Raw genomic sequence first — 10,873 nt, forward strand, 5'->3', positions numbered from 1 at the left:
AGGGAAAGACCCTCTTTGAGGTGGATTGATTCAGTGACTGGGGTAATCAGGATGGGTGTGTCAGAGGCAATGAGATTGGCACAGGATAGAGCACAGTTTAGGGCTGTTGTACATAGGGTCGCTATGAGTCACAAACGACTCGACGGCACATAACAACAACAGCAACAACCTATGGTGAACTGATTTTTGACAAGGAGATGAAATCGGTTAAGTAAGGAAACGACAGCCTTTTTAACAAGTGATGTTGGCAAAATTGGAAAACCATCTTCAGAAAACTCAAGCAAGACCCACACCTCACATCATACCCAAAAATGAACTCAAACTGGATCAAGGACATAGGTCTAAAACCAAGGACTATAAACTTCATTAGAGAAAAGTTTGGAAGAACTCTAGAAGCGCTAACCCACAACATGATCAGTCTTCCAACATCCTGAAAAACTTACAATCAGGAGAGGATAAAATAGAAGAATGGGACCTTCTAAGAATAAAATTCCTAAGCACATCCAGAATCTTCTCCAACAGGGTGAAAAGGGAAACCACAGACTGGGAAAGAATATTTGGTAATGACACGTCTAATAAGGGACTTATACCCAAAATTTATAGAATATTTAAGCTCCACAAAAAGAGAAATATCTCAGTTGCAAAATGGGCACAGGATATGAACAGACACTTCACCAAAGAAGATATTCAGATGGCAAACAAACACATGAAGAAGTATTAAAAAGCTCTAGCTATAAGAGAGATGCAACTCAAAACAGTTATATCATCTCACCCCAGTAACAATAGCAAAATTTAACATAGCAGCTAACAACAAATGCTCCTGAAATTGTGGAGAAACTGGAAAGCGTATTCACTGTTGGTGGGACTGTCAAATTGTGGAACCACTTTGGAAGGCAGTATGGCACTTTCTCAAAAAAGTTGGAAATATTAATACCATTTCTTCCAGCAATTCCCTACTGGGAATATACCTAAAGAAACAAGAACTGCCACCAAGCAGATATAGGCACACCCATGTTTATTAATGCTTTGATCACAATAGCATAGAGTTGGAAACAGCCCAACTGTCCTTCAACAAACTAATGGCTAGAGAAGAGGTGATGTATTCACATAATAGAATATTATGCAGCACTGAAAAACAAGGAACTCATGAAATATTATACAAAATGGGTGATCATGGACAACATTATGCTGAGTGAAATATCTCAGTTACAAAAGGACAAATTCTGCATAATGCCACTGTTATAAAGGAGGACTGATATGGGGGTTTGAGGAAAACTAAGAAAAGAGGGGATAAATAATGTACATGGTATTGAAACAAACAAGGGAGAGAATTGTATAAAAGAAATATTTGAATAGGCATTATTGACATGTCAAGATTCCGGTATAAGAGCTGGGTGGGGGTGGGGGCATAGCTGTATAATAATATATTATTTTTTTTCCAAAGAGAAAAGTGAATGGGGGAGGGGGAGGTAAGAAGGGAAATGTGCAACAACGAATTAATTGAATGAATGAATGAATCAAAATCCAAGTTCTCTATAAACTTTCATTAAAATCTCAGTTAAAAAAGAAAAAATATTGAGATAATATTCCAATTAATAGTAAAAATAAAGGACAAAAAAATATAAATCCTATAAATCTTATAAACCGTTGTTAGTGGTACAAGACAAAAAACTGGCCCTGTATTACTGAGTGCACAAAGGTAATCTTGAAAAGTATAAAGCCAGCTTAGAGTATCCTAAAATATAAAGTTATTAGGAGAAATACTTGTGATGCTTTGAGTACAAAACAATTTTTGACCTGGACATTGAAAGCCACAGAGCTTAGTTTGAAAGTGATAGACAGAGGTGTAGCCAGTATTATTACTGTTATAAATGGAAAGGAATTTAAGTAGAATTTTTAACTTGAAATCCATTGATTGAAATGGAGGAGGATTTGGTGAGAGTGACAATAGCTAAGGATCCCTTTCGTTTTCTCTTAGTCTAGTTGTCTGGTGGAACAATAGGTCAAAAACTATTGTTGTTGTCTGGTGGAACAATAGGTCAAAAACTTTAATGTACAACCTTTGAAAAGAAGTGCTGCTAAAGGGACCAGAGGCTTCCAGATTCTTTGCAATAGAGATGCCCATGCTGCAAATCCAGCCTGGAAAAGTCCTCAGGCACTGGCTTGCTTAGTGAGAGATTGGAAAGCTTAGGCTCTTCTTCTATTAATGAATAGTTGTGAAAATCCTAACATTTAGCTTGGTATTTAGTCTGATGTTGAATAATTGTCAACTCCTGAGGTCAATTGGAGTCATGTTAAAAATACTTTGGTGGGTGTGGTTGGTGAGCTGCAGGTGTTTGGCTGTAAAAGTACAGGAAGTATAAACACGAGTCAGAACATTGTGGCTATGTGAATACCACTTGTACACAACAATTTCAGGGGAAAATGGGAGAAAACATCACTTTATTACCAACTAATTTCTTCCCTTTCTGCCGAGTATCACTATGATGCCAAACATCTGGGTGAAAAATAAAAGAGCCTCTGAGATTATTATTTGCAAAGATGTTTTTCTTCATCCTTCTAAGCATTTATTAAAGATCATTTTTATCCTTGGAGGGAGCTCTGGTGGCCTAGTGGATAAGAAGTTACACTGCCAATTCAAAAGCAGGTGTTCAAATCCAGCAGCAACTCTGAAAAGATGAGTGATCTCCTCCCTTGAGACTCATAGCCTTTGAAAACCCATTAAAGGGTCAGCCTAGAGTACTTAACAGTAATGAGTTAAGTTGTTTTTATATGTGTGACCCGCTCTTCAAATAGTTCAGAGTTGAAACGGAGAGATGAAACTTATTCCCCCTCACAAATCTTATCCTAGATGTTAGAAAGAAATTTGAGGTGATCACAAGAGTCAGATAAATAAAATGTAAAGCTTGGGCAGATTACTTGTTGATGTCTAAGAGACTGAAAGAAGCCTCCACAGACAAAATGAACTGAGCTGAATCTTAAAAGGAACGATTTGAATTTTTAAAATTATTGTAACAACAGGAGTCTAGACTAGTGATAAAGATTCTTTGGTTGTAAAATGCAGAAAACATAACTAAAATTTAAATAACACTCTGGAGAGAGGGAACAAAACCCTTAAGAACATGATGGTTCCTATTTGAGTTATTTGTTTGTTAGAGCCACAGGGAAGAAATGTGGGTACAGTACATTGTCAGAGCTGGAGGGAAGAGTGATGGGGTACCACAGAACAGAGCAGCTTACTTGATTAGAGATGATGTCCTTTACATAATGTTGTTGTTATATGCTGTGAAGTCACCTGTAACCCATAGTGACCCAACGTACAGCAGCTCTGAACTCTGCCCTGTCCTGAGCCAGTCTCACTAATTATGACACACCAACACCCATTGTCCCAGTCACTGTATCAATCCATCTCTTCTGGAGTTTCTGTATCCTGTGCTGTCCCTCCATCATTCCGAGCATGATGTCCTTCTCCAAAGACCAGCCTCTCTTGGCCACATCCCTAAAGTAAGTGAGCTGGAGCTTCAAAATCCTAGCCTCCGACAAGAAACCTGGTTTCACCCTCTCCAAGACAGACCTATTTATTTTCTTGCCATTCCATGGTATGTTCAGGACTCTTCTTCAGCATCATATTGTGAAGGTATTGATTCTTCTTCTGTCATCCCTGTCCAGCTCCCTGATGCATAGCAAGTGATTGTGAAGACCATAGACTGGATTAGGCGCATCTTGATCTCCAGACTGACATCCTTGCTTTTCAAGCAATCTAGAGATACCTGACAGCACATTTTATCAATGCAATCTGTCTTGTGATCTCATGACTGCTGGTGCCAAGAGTGGTGATTGCAGAGCTGAGCAACTGAAACTGTTCACAACCTTTACATATAGCTAATAGATAAGACAGGTGTAAATGTTAGACAAGAGATACTGGCCATTATTAACAGTAGACTAGACATGGAAATAGAGAGAGGGAGTTGGAAGCTACTCTGGTGGCCAAGTGGTAAGAAGCTGCTCTACAATCCTGAAGGTGCTCATTTTGAATCCACCAGCTGCTCTGAGGAAGAAAGATAGGCAATCTCCTCTCATCTGGTTAACTACCTCTGAAAACCCACAGGAGGGTAGGTTCTGATATGATGGTCTACAGAAACAACTATGGCAAAGACAGTAAGGGCCTGGATAGGACCGAGAGTGAAGCCCATGTGGTGTATGTATTCTAGATGTGGTAACCATAAAATCAGTATCACTTGGCACTTAATTTTAATGTAAATATTGAGAATTTTCATGGTCCCACAGAAATATGTGTCAGAGTACTAAGCTTAGTGAATACTGAATTTTAAGTGGAGACAGACTATCCTCTAGACTTGTGAAGTAGGCATTTGGATATTAATGCTGGTGCAATGTCTGATGAAACTACTACCCTCTGGATGTTAATCAGAAGTTGTAACAAAAATGCAGTGATTGTCCGGAAAAGATGGAGAGAGAGAAAAGAAAATGAAGAGATAACTACTTGATGATCTAAACATCAGGAGATTTAAAAAAAAAATGAGAATGTGTTAAGTCCCTAAATTGCCTAAGTAGTAGTTTAATTTTTTTTTCCCTTTTCATCTAGAGGGCTTAGAGAGAACTCTGGTGGTAGATCTGTAGAGTGTTGTGCTCCTAACTGAAACGTTAAAGGCTTCACATCTCTAGTAGTTCAAATCCACCAGCTGGTCTTTGAGAGAAAGTTGGGCAATCTTCTCCCTTGCTATTTATAGATTTAGTAGCATGGTAATACCTTTCTTTTCAGTATTGAACTGTGACTTAAGAATTTATTTTTATTATATGCAGAAAACTGTGCCTGATGCCCAGTATATGAATTTAGTACCATGACCTCTTTACAATTGTTAGTTCCATATAAACTTTTCTTTTCCTTCCTAAAAAACATAAAGCCTTTTCTTAAATAGCCTATTCAGTTCACTCATATGCTTTGGTCACATTCAACCATATTCAGCATCTTGATCTTCATTTATATCAACTTCTATCTTACCACTTCATTGAAATTTTTTTGCAAGTTGATACAAAAATGTATTTTGTTGCATAGAAATTTGCACTTATTAACTTGAGAACATTGTAAAATCATTGGATTAAAGACTATTTTAAAATAAAAAAAAGATTTTGGACATCTCTTGCAAACCTGCACTATAGTAATTTAAAGTGACATGGTAAAGTTAGGTGATATCTTTTTGATGTGAAAACAGAAAGCAAAATGAAAAATAAGAAATTAGCATTCAGGCGAGCTCTGGTGGCCTAGTGGCAAGAAGCTGCAACTACAGTTTCAGAGGTGCATGGTTCAAATCCACCAGATGCTCTGCTGGAGAAGGAAGAACAATCTCCTCCTGTACCAGCCAGATCTGATTTGACGGTACACACAAAAAATAATGAAATAAAATAAATAGCAACTGAGACAATGGGCTTGTGTTTATCAGAGATAGTGAGAATGGTACTGGTTAGACAAGACTCAGATTTGTTGTTCATAGAGACTCTATGAGTCCTAGTTGACTTGATGGCACATAACAACAACATGTGCTAATTCAAATAAATGTTCAATAGCTTAAAAAGCGATTGACCCATTAATGTTTTAGAAATTTTAGACTTGCCTAGCTCTGTAAATGGAGCAAAATTACCCCTGAGAATTGGACTAATTGAAAAGTCAATAATTACCATACTCAGAAAGCAGTATTTTCGTAATGTTAGATTGTTTGTGCTTACAAATGTTCCTATGTAAGCAGATGATTCCATTTGAAACAATAATTAATTTGTTATTTGTGTTGAAAGACTGATAAATAGGGAACTAAAGAGATAGACTTTAGTATTTTAAAGACTGGTAAGTGATGAAATAATTTCTTAAATGATAGACTAAGAGCTATAGGATGAACCTGAGTGTAATTCCTCTTGATATCCTGGACTGTATTATTAAATAAGGTTCTAAAAGAGTATTTTGAGGAAGAAAATCTATTTGAGCTGCTAAGAAAGTTTTTCAGCCTAGAAGCTGAAAGAGAGATTAAAGTTTTATTTATAGTGAATTCTCTAGTCCTTTGGTTTTATAAAGTTTCTTTGGGGCAATCTAAAAACTTTCATGCTGAAAATGATCAAAAGTTAAAACCATTTTATTCACACAGAGTTTGGCTAAAATGAGCTTTTTGTGAAACCACGGCTTTCTCAGGTTAATGTATTTCTTTAACAGGACAATGTAATCTTTTGCTTGTTATCAGTGGCTAGAAGAAAATAGGCAAGATCGTAATGCTGCAATGATTGTGGTTTCTCAACTATGCATCCCCAGTTTAACTTCCAAAGAGAAAGGCTTTTTTCACAAAACACAAAGGGGTAGAACATTTGAGAATTTTACTTAGGTAATAACAATATAAAAGCCAGCAAGTTTCTCTGAAAATTATACAGCTCTTAAAGGAAGCTAGCTACTTAGGCTCTCAAAGAATGAATGAATTTATTCTCTGAATTAACGTTCTCCTTATATTTTCTCAAGTCAAACCGAAGTAACCAGTTTTAGCTGTAATGTTTTACAGATTTTTTTTTTTTAATGCATGTGTGAGAGAAAAGAGTTATGTTTTCGTGGCACATCCACCCTTAAACCTTCAGATTACTAACTTGAAGTTTAGGAAATATTTATCCTCTAATGAAAAACAAAGAGAATTGAAAGAATGCCTCTTAAAATAAATGCAATTTTATAGTTTTCAATTACCTAAGATTTCAAAAGGCAGCACAGGATGACAAAGCAAAATGTTACAATGAAATGTGCAAGGAGTTGGAGTCAGAAAATCAAAAGGGCCGAACTCGCTTAGCATATCTTAAGCTCAAGGAACAGAAGAACAAATTCAAACCTTGAGTTGCTATAATTAAGGATGTTTTTGGCAGAATGTTAAATGATCCAGGAAGTATTAAAAGAAGATGAAAAGAATATACTGAGTCATTGTATCGAAAGGAATTGGGAGACAAAGAACAATTTCATGAAACAACATATGAACAAGAGCCTATAGTGATGAAAGAAGAAGTTCAGGCTGCTTTGAAGGAAATGGTAAAAAATAAGGCTCCAGGAATAGATGGTATACCAATAGACGTATTTCAGCTAACAGATGCTGCCCTGGACGTGCTCACCAAGTTGTGCCAAGAAATCTGGAGAACAACCACCTGGCCAACTGACTGGAAGAGATCGATATTTGCTCCTATCCCAAAGAAAGGTGACCCAACAGAGTGTGGAAACTATAGAACAATCTCACTGATTTCACATGCAAGCAAGATTTTACTGAAGATTATCCAAAAACGACTGGAACAACACATCAACAGAGAACTACCAGAAGTCCACGCTAGGTTTAGAAGGGGTCGTGGTACTAGGGATATTGTAGCTGATGTTAGATGGATCTTAGCTGAAAGCAGAGAATACGAGAGGAATGTCTATCTGTGTTTCATTGACTATGCAAAGGCATTTGACTGTGTGGATCATAACAAACTGTGGCTGACTCTGAGAAGAATGGGAATCCCAGAACACTTGATCATGCTAATGTGAAACCTATACTTGGACCAGGAGGCAGTCGTCAGAACAGAGCAAGGGAACACTGCATGGTTTAAAATTCGGAAGGGCGTACGCCAGGGATGCATCCTATCTCTATACCTTTTCAACCTATATGCAGAACAGATTATCCGGGAGGCTGGGCTCTATGAGGAGAAATGTGGGGTCAAGATTGGTGGACGATCTATCAACAATCTGCGTTATGCAGATGACACAACCCTGCTTGCTGAAACTGAAGAGGACCTGAAGTGCCTGCTGCAGAGGGTCAAGGACTGCAGCCTACAATATGGATTGAGGCTCAATGTCAAGAAGACAAAGATTCTCACCACTGGACCAATTGGCAGCATCAGGATGAATGGTGAAGAGATTGAGAATTGTACACAGCTTTAGTTTGCTTGGCTCCACAGTCAACAGTCTTGGCACCAGTAGCCAGGAAATTAAAAGGCGCATTGCCATGGGAAAGTCTGCTGTTAGGGACCTCTCCAAAGTACTGAAGAGCAATGGTGTCTCCCTGGAGACTAAGGTGCATCTGATACAGGCCATGGTCTTCGCAATCACTTGTTATGCATCAGAGAATTGGACAATGACCAAGGAGGATAGAAGGAGAATTGATGTCTTTGAGCTGTGGTGCTGGAGAAGAGTATTGAGAATGCCATGGACTGCTAGGAAAACAGATTTGTCCTGGAAAGGGTTAAACCAGGTGGCTCCTTGGAGGCAAGGATTCTGAGGCTCTGCCTAACATACTTCGGGCATGTTATGAGGAGAGACCAATCCTTGGAGAAGGACATCATGCTTGGGAGGGTGGAGGGACAGCACAGGAGGGGAAGGCCCTCTGTGAGGTGGATTGATTCAGTGACTGGGATAATCGGGATGGGAGTGTCAGAGACAGTGCGATTTGCACAGGACAGAGCAGAGTTTAGGGCTGTTGTACATAGGGCCGCTATGAGCTGCAAGTGACTCAACAGCACATAACAACAACAACAACAACAACAACTCTTTATTCACACACATGTTGTTTTGTAAAATTCAAAAGAACTTCTTTTTTGTCTTAAAAATAGGAAGTTGTATTTTGTCAAGGATAATTGAGTAGAGGTGCCAAGAGTTTCGTGTTTTACTTAAAAATGAAATTAAAACTCAAATTTGAGGAAACTTGGCACAAAATTGTCAGCATATTATCATCAGAAATAAAAATCTTGTTATGAAGGACAGTTTTCTTGGAAACTAACAACACAAAGTAGGAAAGTTAATGTGGCTGGAGACTGGCCCTAGTGACTGACAGCTGAGACGCCACGAATATGGGAAGACATCTTGCCAAATTGAGGAAAAAAATAATTTTTTGTGTGACAGTTTGTCCAACTCTACAGCAGTAACCACAATAGTTTCTATTTCTTACGGGTTTGCTAAGTGCCAGGTGCTTGTCAGCGGCTTTGCAATCTAAATCTTCTCAACCGTCATTGATTCTCTCGTATTATGCTCATTTCACCAGTGACAGAGTTGAGCAAGACTGTTGTTCAAGAACAAGAATGCTGTTATGTAACTTCTACTAGTACATACGAGCTAGAAAAAAAAGTATACCTGAGACTTGAGTCTAAGGATCTGATTTCAGGGCCTGGTTCTCATGCCGTTTTATGATGCATCCCCAAAAAACCTCAAATGTGTATATACTCTAAGTGAAAATCTCAAATAGTGATAATCAGTTTAACCTGTCCCTGGTAATTTCTCTCCCCTCACCCCCATCCTTTAATCCAATGCAGGATTACTAGTAAATAGAATGCTTATGGAACTATTTTTATTCTCATTTTTATACCTGCATTTTGTAATCATTTTTAGTTCTTTCTCAGATTGCTTTGTCAATTAAACAAATGCTGAGGATAACCTTTCCATAAAAATGCAAATACATAGAAATCTCTAGTTATACTTTTAAGGAAATTATAGAGCCCATGCAATTCTTTTTATTTTTCTAAAAAATCAAGTTGTTGTTTTTTTTTATTTTAAAAGTACAATTTATCAGGTGACATAGTGGCAAGGAGTTGAGCTTCCAGCCCAAAGCCAGACAGTTCAAATTCATCAGTTACTCCACTGGAGAAAAATGGGCAATCTCCTTCCATGTGAATTACTGCCTTTGAAAATCTGTTGGGGGGTAAGTTATAACTCAGTTCCAACTCAAGGGTGCATATCAATAATCTTTTATTATCTTTCCTTTAATTTATTTTTTAAATACTGTAATGTGGCTTGGGTAAAAGTCCTGAGAAAATGAGTTTACTATTGTGCAGCTTATATACTTTGTTGTTGTTGTTGTTATGTGCCAGTTTTCATTGAGTAAAGTATAACTCATAGTGACCTCAGAAAAGATTGAACTCTGCTCTATCCTGTGCCATCCTCATACTTTCTGACACACAAGAAGAGCCCATTGTGGAAGTCACCACATCAATCTACCTGGTTGAGGGTCTTCCTCCTTCGCCAACCCTCTACCCTTCCCAACATCACGCCCTTCTCTGAGGAACAGCATGTCCTAGCAATATGCCCAAAGTATGTGAAGTGAAGCCTCATCATTCTTGCCTCCGAAGAGCATTCCAGCTGTACTCTCTCCAAGATATATCGATTTGTTCTCTTGGCTGTCCATGGGGTGTTTAGTGCTCTTCTCCAATACCACAGTTCAAAGGCATCACGTCTTTTTCTGTCTTCTTTATTCATTGTCCAGCTCTCAGATGCACAGCAAGTCATAGTAAAAATCATGGCCTGAATCAGATGCACCTTAGTCCTCAAACTGACATGACTAATCCTCGGTAATTTGGAAACACTCATAAGTGTAGATAGTCCCAGTGTAATGTGTCTCTTTATTTCCTAACTGTTGGTACCAGGGCTGTTAATTGTGGATCCAAACAAAATGAAGCTGTTGACAGTTTCAATCTCCTCTCCATGCATCATGACACTGCCTATTGGTCCAGTGGTAAGAATCTTTGTTTTCTTAATATGAAGACATAGTCCATACTGAAGACTGCATTCTTTGATCTTCCGCAAAAAGTGCTTCAAATAGTATTTGCAATGATTTATTCACTGCAAATACTTTCTTTAAAAGACACAGAAGATAACTTTACACTTGGATTTCACCCAGTGGGCTGCATAGGAATCAGATTTACTACATTTATGAAAGAAATCATTGGGAAAGCTTAATATCAGCAGTCAAAACGAGGCCAGGGACAGAGTGTGGGTCAGATCATGAATTACTCATATGCAAGTTCAAATTGAGGCTGAAGAAAATGAAAACAAGTCTATAAGAACCAAGATGTTATCTTGCATCAATTCCATGGGAACTTC

This window comes from Elephantulus edwardii, unplaced genomic scaffold, assembly GCF_000299155.1.
Source record: "Elephantulus edwardii isolate Elephantulus edwardi_28Jun2011 unplaced genomic scaffold, EleEdw1.0 scaffold00215, whole genome shotgun sequence".
NCBI lineage: Eukaryota > Metazoa > Chordata > Mammalia > Macroscelidea > Macroscelididae > Elephantulus > Elephantulus edwardii.